This window comes from Erpetoichthys calabaricus, chromosome 1, assembly GCF_900747795.2.
Source record: "Erpetoichthys calabaricus chromosome 1, fErpCal1.3, whole genome shotgun sequence".
NCBI lineage: Eukaryota > Metazoa > Chordata > Cladistia > Polypteriformes > Polypteridae > Erpetoichthys > Erpetoichthys calabaricus.
The window spans coordinates 207861009-207872652 of NC_041394.2; the positions used below are offsets into that span (position 1 = coordinate 207861009).

Consider the following 11644-nt stretch of genomic DNA (forward strand, 5'->3'; position numbering starts at 1 on the left):
AGCAACATGTAAATTGAATGATTTTTTGTTTCTTTGGTTATATTCTTGAATAAAAGTACATGTGTTTATTTGATATTTGGACTATAGTCTTCACACATTATACACTTCACGTCATTATTAGTATAAAATGGAAAAAGTTCCGTTTTAGGTATGTGTTCAGCATTTCTTGTCTCGCATTTCGTTGTCATCCTACACTTACACAGATCTTTGTAGACACGGAACACACATGAAATATATGTATTCCAAATAACGATATATTATTTACCCTATACAACTCCAGGCATCTCACACCATGATAAAGAGACTTCAGCTGGCAGAAGTTTGCAACTGACTTCAACTCCATCGTTTGGATGGGATAGCAGGCTGCTTGCTACTTGTGCTCATCGACACAATCAAAAAACAATAGATGCTGATGAGGAGAGGTGCGAAGGAATTTAAGGTGACCCGGGATTATAATAATAATAATAATGCATTTTATTTATAGGGCACTTTACATTAGCAGTAAACCTCAAAGTGCTACATAAACAGTTTAAACAAAGGCAAAGCAAGATAAAACAACAATTATAGCATTCTTGTTCATAAGCTTTCCTAAATAGAAAAGTCTTTAGCTGTTTTTTAAAACAGCCCACAATCTGCTGTGTTCTCAGGCTCTCTGGTAGGGCATTCCAGAGCCGTGGAGCAGCAGCTGCAAAGGCTCGGTCACCCATTGTATGAAGTTTGGTCACAGGGGGGCGAAGGCAGTAGGTATTTGCAAAATGGAGGTTTCTTGCAGTGGATTGTAGTATAAGGAGTTCCTTGAGATATTGTGGAGCATTTCCATGGATACACTGGTGAGTAAACAAAAAATGTTTGCATTCGATACAGAGATGGATAGGGAGCCAATGAAGTGACCGAATGATTGGTGAAATGTGTTCATATTTCCGCACCCTCATCAGGATTCTTGCAGCACTATTTTGAATTTGTTGTAGCTTTTGAAGGCTCTTGTTGATTACAAGTTTTTTCATAGGCTTCAGGGATTCTAGTGTTAATTAATATTTGGAACATATAATGAAAGGTCATTCTTAAATATTTACAGTCATGAATATGTCTATTAACATTCAGCAGGTTTCCTATACATATTATTACTTATTTAAGTGTTTTATATAAGTTAACAGACAGCACTGTGTTACAGTGATTTTCAAAGCTAAATCCCATCTCCAGTAACCATTGTTGAAATCCTGGCTTGGTTCTGTTGGTGTGAAGTTTGCCATTTTTTTCCCACTTGATAGTTCATTAATTCTCCACTTAAATTTGCCCTGATGGGAGAATATGTGAGTCCCACAATGAATAGTGCCTATCCGGGAATAAATCCCTTGTTGCACTCAATATTATCCAAACAGGCACTAGCAGGCCATGATCTTGAAGTAAAGGACAACTGGTTTGAAAAAAAAATTAAATATTTTGGAAATGCCAGTTCCATGATCTTGTGAACAGCAAAAATTAATCTGAAACTAATAAACAAATATACATGCACATTAAGATGTGTATATTAAAATAAGTTAATATACCTAAACACTATTATTGTTATTTTTTCCATTATAGGTGTGAATACCACATCTACTAACTCAATGTATGTTTTCTTATGCAAGTTTCCTGAACATCAACCTTTGACTAAGTGATTTCTCAAACTTGTAGGACATTGTAATGCTGCAGATGAAGAAGCTATCATCAGTATAAATTTAGCATGCACACAATGCAATAAAGTGACAGTTCAACATTCCGTGAGAATTTGGTGTCAGTGCAGGGAACCCATAGCTGTGCTACTCTCAATTACACCTTTACAAAGCAATCACACTTTCACCCTCCTTGCAATACACAAAATTTAATATATGGGTGACGTATGGCATTGCGATTTTTAGAGGCTTGTACGTTGGTAAGAGATTTACATCCTTGACCACTAATACAATGTCTTACTAATACAGTTCTTCCCTTATAAACTTTGGCATGGACACACTCTATATTCCCTTCTATATCTATAAGGGGAATTTATTGTGTAGCACTAATACAGGAAGAATCACAAAACTATAGAAGTGTTTATCTAAACTTACATTTCTAGGTAGCCTAAAACAAGATTTTACAATTACATTCTCCAACAATGAATGAAGGTCAATCCTAGAGACAAAATACATTTTTCAAAATCAATTTAAATACAATTTTCACCAACATACAGAACTTGGCAATCATTCCTTCAGAATTTTTTTTTGGCATGAAACCTAACAGAAGACCACGTTAACTTTTTATTATGATAATTTACATTGTACTACTTTCCAATCATCTAATTTTACTCAAATGGAAGAATCTTACCATCTACTGTGGTATGATTTGAAAAGTTTGTCTTGTATTAGCTATAATTGCACAAAATAAAGTTTGTATTATAATAACAATATGAATATTTTTCTGTACAGTATATGGCAGTCCCTCATAATGCCATTCTCAACTATTATATTTTATAGCAATTAGTGTTCATGTTCAAATGCCATGAGCTCCCAGGCAATGTTAACTTTCAATTCTTCTATTCCTTGTTTCTCCTGTTAAATTGGGAAGACAGCCTTAAATATACAACATGTAATACCTGTATATTAACATACTTGGCTTACTTAATTTTGTGGCTTAATTGGCTTGTGTGCTGTAATGATTCTTTAAATATAAAAAGTCTACATCATTATAGTATGTTCCCAGTGTTGAACCAGTTCAATCACATCACATATCACTGCCACAGGCTTGAACACATACCTAGTCAGCTATTGTCTGCACACTGTGAGATTGCCTAGGGATCTGACTTATGTATGTTGAACATTTAATTTATGAAAGAACTATGGGCCTACAGGGGTTTGCTTTTCTTCTGAATTCACATCATGTTCATGCTTCTGTTTTCTTTTTATAAAGACCCTAAGCATGCACTGTACGTTATAGGTTCACTTGATGTAATAAACAGATTGACAGCTTTCTGTTGATCTGTTTAGCACTGTGAGTCATGTAACAATGTGAAGAGTTCTACTGAAAGATTAACTGTCACTATTACTGTATATTAATATATGGCATCTTTATACCTACCTCCCATTTTAAGAACTGTCTGTTTTCACTGGGCATATTTTGAGGTGAAAAATAGTACTTACGCTTTTTATTCCTTTGAAATTGAAAACTGTTATATAATTGCATTCTGTGCACAAAATGTTTAATTAAGCAAAATAAATTAAAGTTAAATTTGAAGCATGAAACGGGGACAGAAAAACTGCTGTCTTTCTCATCTAAAATCACTACCTTACCTTGAAATTTGGTATGCGGTAAGAGGATTATAAATAAGGACAAATACTGAGAGAAAACTAATAAAAATGTTGTGATGATTAAGAGATCTGTGCACAATATATTTTAAGTTCAAAATATCAATACGAAATTAAGCTCAATCACAAAACTGAAAACCTGAAAATCTGTGGTAACTACAGCAAAAGGGACTAGATGTGATTGTTCCAATGGCTCCTGTTTTCACCCCCTCTGTCTAACAACATGCTGCAAGATCAACTGGAAAACCTAAATATGTGAATTTGTGTCTGAGCACATGTTGATGAAATGGCATTCAGTCTATGAAACTATCTTACCCTGCATTAAATACTGCCTAGAAAGACTTGAGCCATCTATGCCTTAAATGGGAATAGAAGGTTGACAAAATGGACAGTTGGATTGTGTTCTAATTCTGCAATTCTTCCCTCTACACAAAAGAAATATTAAACCCTCCAATTATTTACTACATTATGTACATGTGCAAAGGAGGTTTGTCCTGTAAACAAAAATGCTACTTTTAAGATAGTATTTGTTAACTTTGCACAGGTCACCTCATATATTAAGAGAACTAAACAAATAAATTGGAGGGACAACCTTTAACCTTTTACAGGTATGGAGTTACATTTTGTTTGACTGATAGGTTTTAGTGTTAAAATGGGTCCATTACAAAATGTGGCAATTCTCATGAACAGTACTTGGAATCATAAGATATACTGCCTTAAAATACTTTGAGATGCACAGACACTACTAGATCTAAAGACTAATAGATACGAGGGCTTATTTTTCATTGAATCAAAAATCCTCTCTAGTCAATTGTCACACACCTCTCATAGTAGACTGGCTCAGCATGCCAAACATAATGTTACATAATAAAGAATAGTACAGCAGCAGTGTTTATTAAGAGCAATCCAACTTGTCAACAAGCCCATTTGTGTAAATGACCTGCCACAACACAAAAAATATTGCAGATAATCTGCAGAAGAATAGGAAAACAGAGGATGTGCATACATCAAGTGGTTAATTCACACAGATTACACCCTGTAATTAGAGCACATTAGTATAGATGCTGCACTGCCAGACTCATTTGTGAAATAACAGAAGTGGTTATTTAACACTGCAACCTGAAGAGGACTGAATTTTTTTAAACATCCGGTCAGACAGGAAAACTTCAGTGAGGGAAACGTAGCTGCCAACTAGAAGTCACTTATAAAAGACAAAGTAATTGACTAAATGTGCCTTAAGTTTCTCTTCAATTTTAGCATTATATTTGCTTTGCAAAAACATGACCAGGATAGTCAGCCTGTCTGTGGCTCACTTACTTGATTACTCCTCTAAAGTTTCACAGTCCACAACAGTACATCAGGAAGATGGAGCATTCTTGCAAAAGGACTGGTAAAACTACTAGTTGTAAAGTCACAAATAATGTACTAACACCAAGACCTATTACAAAGTGACATTAGTTGCTTCTGGTCATCATGTGCAAAACAAAATGATTTTTCTACTTTCTTGTAATTTATGTTGAGAAAAGCCAAGCAAAATGACACCTTTTATTGGCTAACTAAAAAGATTACAATATGCAAGCTTTCTAGGCAACTCAGGCCACTTCTTCAGGCAAGATGTAATCAATTTTGCTTGGCTTTTCTCTACATTCATAATGGCTAACACGGTACAACACCCTAGTACTACTTGTAATTTATGTGAAACTTCACTTCATCCACCCATCTATATTTCTCAATTTATTATCCTCATCAGTATTGCCTATGCTTTACCCAGCAGCACTGTTTAAAGCAGCTTTCTGGATGCCAGCCCATCAAGCGCACTCACTTGTGTGGGACCAATTTAGTGTCTACAATTAACATGCTATATTTGTTCACATATACTAATTGATACAGTCATATCAAAAAGTTTGGGAACCCCTCTTTATTCTTTGGATTTTTGTTTATCATTGGCTGAGCTTTCAAAGTAGCAACTTCCTTGTAACATATGACATGCCTTATGGAAACAGTAGTATTTCAGCAGTGACATTAATTTTATTGGATTAACAGGAAATACGCTATATGCATCATAACAAAATTAGACAGGTGCATAAATTTAGGCACCCCTACAGAGATATATCAATACTTAGTTGAGCCTCATTTTTGCAAAAATAACCGCCTCTAGACGCCTCCAATGGCCTTTGATGAGTGTCTGGATTCTGGATGGAGGTATTTTTGACCATTCTTTCATACAAAACCTCTCCAGTTTAGTAAAAGTTGATGGCTGCCGAGCATAGACAGCCTGCTTCAAATCATCGATGATATTCAAGTCAGGGGACTGTGACGGCCATTCCAGAACATTGTACTTCTCCCTCTGCATGAATGCCTTTGTAGATATCAAACTGTGTTTTGGGTCATTGTCTTGTTGGAATATCCAACCCCTGCGTAACTTCAACTTTTTGACTGATGCCTGAACATTATCCTGAAGAATTTGTTGATATTGGGTTGAATTCATCTGACCCTCAACTTTAACAAGGGCCCCAGTCCCTGAACTACCCACACATCCCCACAGCATGATGGATCCTCCACCAAATTTGACAGCAGGTAGCAGGTGTTTTTCTTGGAATGTGGTGTTCTTCGTCCCCCATGCAAAGCACTTTTTGTTATGACCAAATAATTCAACTTTTGTCTCATCATTCCAAAGCACTTTATTCCAAAATGAATCTGGCTTGTCTAAATGAGCATTTGCATACAACAACCGACTCTGTTTGTGGCATGAGTGCAGAAAGAGCTTCTTTTTCATCACCATGGCATACAGATGTTCTTTGTGCAAATTGCACTGAATTGTAGAACGATGTACAGATACACCATCTGTGGTGATCTGTGGGTTGTCTGTAACCATTCTCACAATCCTGTGCATATGCCGCTCCTGTATTTTTCTTGGCCTGCCAGACCTGGGTTTAACAGCAACTGCGCCAGTGGCCTTCTATTTCCTGATTACATTCCTTACAGTTGAAACTGACAGTTTAAACCTCTGAGACAGCTTTTTGTAGCCTTCCCCTAAACCATGATACTGAACAATCTTTGTTTTCAGATCTTTTGAGAGTTGTTTTGAGGAACCCATGCTGTCATTCTTCAGAAAATACCTTTTCTCATGATTGGACACACTTGTCTATGAAGTTCAAAGCTTAATGAGCTAATCCAACCAATTTGGTGTTACACGTAATCGGTACTGTGCAGTTACATGCATTCAAATCAGCAAAATTACAACAGTACCCAAATTTTTGCAGAGCCAGTTTTTCACATTTGATTTAATTTCATACACTAAATACAGGTTTTTAGTGAAGCATTGTTTGGAAAACACCCCAGTACTCAGATGTTCCTAGGAAATGAAAGACATACCACTGTTATCTTTTTTGTTTAAAGTAGAGCAAATTATTATGTAGGCTGAGAGGGGTTCTCAAACTTTTTCATTTGACTGTGCATGGTTACAGACCTTTAAAAATATTTGCAGAAATACTCGCAAGGAAATGTTAAATGTAAAATTATTAAACTCAAATCTATACCGGTTGGGTATAACTTAAAGATGGTGCTTTGCAAGGCACTATTTAAAACAATTGTAAAATGAATGCACTGCTTTCAGTGTTTTTATAGTGTTCATTATGAAAGGCACTATGTAATCCTGTAAGGAACCATAAGCCTTTATTTTTTCTTGACAATGCTTGGAGAGATAGGTGAAATAAAAGTCACCATACAAATAATGAATGCAACTTTACACATAGTATCAAGCAGCCTCTACAATCACTCTTACATGTCTTGAGCTGTACGATGAGACTACAGATTCCTGAAAAGAACCCACAAAAACCTGACTAGGCCATGTACTGACCACACTAAGGGGCCCTTAAATTAAGGTGAGCATACGTTTTATTTTTCAGGACACATTCTCCTTTTGAAGCCTAAATAGTAGTATGGATTTACAAAACTCAAAAAATTGTCCAGGATATCATTATGTTTGTTACAAAAACTACCCAAACATTTTCATTTGCTCCATGCATTACAGGTAAACAATTTGTGCATGCACACAGTGTAAATTTATACTGTGCATAATATGTAACAGGCATTGCCAGGAAATGGAAAAGGTTTTGTAAAGCATTTATAGCAGCTTGCTTGACACAGCAGATACCTAGGACAACATAAATAAGTGTTACAATTGAACACAAGATCATAATAACAAAAGCAGTCCAAACTAAAGTGTAAAATTAAAGACAAGTTAAAAACCTAAATGCCTGTTTTCGACCTAAGCTAGATGAGTGTGAGGCCCAATATACAATCTTCAGAACTAGGAACTCAGAAGCTCACATGCTCTTTACATAACTGATATCAAGTGAGGGAGTGAAGCAGCAAAGGTGACACTCTGCTTATCTCTGCTAACACGTAAGAGCATGCTGTAACTGCAGCTGAGGGAGTTCTTGAACATGGTTAAATCATAAGACAGTTACACATCAATGGAAATATGTGACAAGGGACAAAGTGTAAAACGTCGTTTTCCTTGTTTGCCTGTGCAACTGCTTAAAAGTTTAATAAGTTTAATAAAACCTAAACTTAAAAATTATCTTTTTTTTTAACCACAAAGGTAAAAAATGTTTGTGTCACTTGCCACCACTTTCCTTTAAAAAAAAAAAATGTCACCATAACCTAAACGGTTGGCATTCCAGGATGCAAGTGTAAAGTGACCATACATCCCGTTTTGAACAGGACCATCCCATTTTTAGGTAGCCTAGCCCGTTGTCCCAAAGCACACCTTCGGGACACCGTAATGTCCCATTTTCAGAAAGAGAGCAACCCACTGTAACAATTTCAAAAAAAGACACGAAAAATCAAAAAATCTGATGGTAGGGCCTAGTAGTGCGGCGATGACAGCATGCGCAATACGTCTCACACACATGCAAGTTGGTCAGAAGCCTGATAGCTTGCTCGCTCCTCAGTTGCGAAAACACGCAGACAGTTTGCACATCTTTCTTGACGATTATTGTTTTCTTATCGACGTCTGTTATTGTAGTCAGTTTAAATTTCTTGTACGTGAACCCTTTATTTTAACAATGCCTAAACGCAAGTGTTAACTTACAAACTAAGTACCCGTTTATAAAGCAAAGAAGTACTCCATCGGACGTCAGATGTGAAGAGTGTCGTACAGAATTTAGCGCAGCCCACGAAGGTGCCAGAGATATTGAGCAACATTTAAGATCAGAAAAACATAAAAATTACAATACTGCTGCCGCTTAGAGTTCTTCAATGTTCAATTTTTTTAAGAAAAGGGATTCACCAACTTCAAAAGATCTGGAAGTTGCTGCGATGGAAGGCATCTGGGCTTATCATACAGTGCAAGAGAACGATTGTACTTCTAAGTTAATTCATACATGTTTTGAACAGAAATTTAGATGTGCTCGTACGAAAACAGAAGCTATTGTTGTAAATATGTTAGCGCCAATAGTAATAGGTGACTTAAAAGATCGCCTCAGCGAATGCAACTGTGTTACTATATTAACTGATGCTTCAAACCATGGGTTCAAGAAAATATTCCCTGTTTTAATTCGCTTCTTTTTACTATATGGCAAAAAAAAATCAAACTTTTACAATTTCAAGACCAACCAGGCAAAACATCAGACATTATTGTCAATTATCTAATGAAAGTATTGACAGAAATTAATTTGACTTCAAAAATCGTGGCATTTAGTGAAGACAATGCTAACTGCAATTTTGACAGATTGAAAAGATGAGGCATCAACAATGTTTATGCAAAACTAAATTGATCTCTCGGAAGAACATTGATAGGAATCGGATGTGGAGCTCACATAATTCACAACGCGATTAAAACTGCCGCAGATTGTCCACCTGTAGACTTTGAATGCGTTATTGTGAAAATATATTCACATTTTTATATCTGTAGTGTTCGCGTGGAAGCTCCAAAAGAATTTTGTAATGAAGTTAACACAGAGTATCAGAAATTGCTAGGCTATAGTAAAACTAAGAGGCTTGTGCTTATACCAGCTTTCAAAAGAGTTTTGAAACTGTATAAGCCATTAAAAAACTACTTTTTGAGTATTGATAAATGTCCAAACATATTCGGAACCTTTTTTGAAAACCGTAACTCTGAATTATGGCTTTTTTTATGCATGCACAGTCAGCAATGTTCCATCAAGCTGTGTTAAAGATCGAGGGTCAGAGCATTTCTACAATTGAAGCCATGAAGGAAATAAATCAACTTAAAGACAATTTGGCCTTGAAACAAAGTACTCTGTTTCTTCCCCACTCCATTCGTAACTTAATGGCAAAATTGCAAGAAAATTGCTGCAGTGGTGTTGACGAAGAATATATGAAAACAACAGCTGCGGAGTTCTATAAAATAAGCAAAGAATATTTGGAGCAGTGGACTTTGTTCTGTGAAGAATTAGAAATGTTTGAATGGGCGAATTTAACCAAAATACCTACGTGGGAAGAAATTCAAAGTGTAATGGATGTATTGATTGAAAAGGGATTTGTCCATCCATTTTCCAACCCGCCATATCCTAACTACAGGGTCACGGGGGTCTGCTGGAGCCAATCCCTGCAAATACAGGACGCAAGGCAGGAAACAAACCCCGGGCAGGGCGCCAGCCCACCACTGGGCGAAATGGGATTTATTAATTGTAACCAAGATACAGAAGTATTTGATGAGTATTTACTTATTTCTAACTACATTACATCGCAAAAAGTGACAGAATGGAACACTGGGAATGTTTCAACCGAAAGTCATTGGGTGGAATTGTTCAAACACTTTCACACCAATAATCTGAATTATACGAACTTTAGTATAATTATTGAATATATTTTATGTCTGCCCGGCACTAATGCACCCGTAGACAGGGTATTTTCTCTTATGAATAAGTTGTGGACGAGCAAAAAAACACAGTTGCAAGTCGCAGTTCTTAAAGCAATGTTAATTACCGAAGCAAATTTTAAGAAATCCTGCCAAGAATTTCATTCTTATTTGAAATCAACACCAAATATACTTAAGCAAATTTGTTCTTCAGAAAAATAAGACCGCATAAATTATTTTCAAGTGTTCATTCCTGTTCTTTTCATTAATAAATAAAAACTATGAAGAAATATGCGTTTTCTTGAATACACATACTATTACCTATTATTAGGTAGATGTACCGTTTTGAGGAAAAAAATAAATGGTCACGTTATGCAAGTGCCATCTGCATAGAAACAGGTGAAATGAATCGCTTGAACAGATAGCATTCTTTTCAAACAACTACAATGTCCCAAATATTTTCAAACTAAATTCAGCTAGAGCTTTCTCAATTCGGCTAGCAGGACTATCACGTCTTTAAAAACTAAAGGACCTTGCCCTACATATCTCTTCCGTCGCATAGCCCCTAATTACGAGATTGCAAAGTCGCGATTCGCCTACTGGCTCAAGGCCCATTGATGTGCAAAAGTACATGAACTGTCACCAGTCGTACAAACTTATAAGCCCACCCCGCACAGGGAATTCGGAATGCAAATTCCTCCTAAAAACCCGTTTATTAGAATCGATGACGTAAACAGTTTTATCGCCGTTGCAAAACCCCCAGAACAAAAAACGTGCTTTGCACGTGCGTAGCATTAATGTCGCAGCCAACACTTTATATCACACAAAAACACGTTTTCTGATATTTAATTTAGTCTTTAATATCACTTACTGCTTTCTACATGCTAGCATTTACACCTTTCGGTTAAATCCTTGCTATAGGCCTAGCGCCCCTTCCTGCAACTAGAAAGGTTCGTCCTTTCTCACTTACCAATGTGCTCTGCGCTGCGCCTCAGTCTGCTGCTTTAGGAAATCAAGTGTCCCGGCTTCTCCCAGGTCCTAAACACAGACGTATTCATGGGAAAGTCAAGACTTTACGGAACAATATCATCGACTTGCAGGAGGGCCACTCTGAAGCGCTCTGTTAACGCATAAATGGCAAACAACATATACAAGAAAAACGGTTATATAAGGGTAATTTTGTGTTTTAAAGGGTGAACTTAGCAAGTAAGGTTGCCTTCACGCATTGAAACTTTAATACGTTGGACTGCACCTTCTAAACTGGATAGCTGAGAATGGTTAATGAATAACCATTATATCAGACTGTTTAGTAAACCCCAAGATTTAGGGCTTCTGCACTGTTGATGGGTGAGAATGAACTTCTGCACTTGGATAAGTTAACATGATTAGTAAAGCCAATGGGAAGGGTTGCCAAATCTTAGAAATATTGCCAACCCAATGATAACTGAAAACCTGCCTAATGCTCCTGTGGACCAGTCCAATGAATGAGGCTGGG

At 36.6% G+C, this 11644-nt stretch overlaps 1 protein-coding gene across 1 annotated transcript in view; it reads right to left on the reverse strand.

Annotated features, from left to right (window-relative positions):
- The window catches only part of immp2l (inner mitochondrial membrane peptidase subunit 2), a 1592803-nt gene extending 1581606 nt beyond the window's left edge, over positions 1 to 11197 (reverse strand). The window contains exon 1 of the mRNA XM_028811158.2: positions 11120 to 11197. The gene's annotated coding sequence lies outside the window, so the exon portion shown is untranslated. The remainder of the gene's footprint in view (positions 1 to 11119) is intronic.
- Between the last annotated feature and the right edge of the window lie 447 nt (positions 11198 to 11644).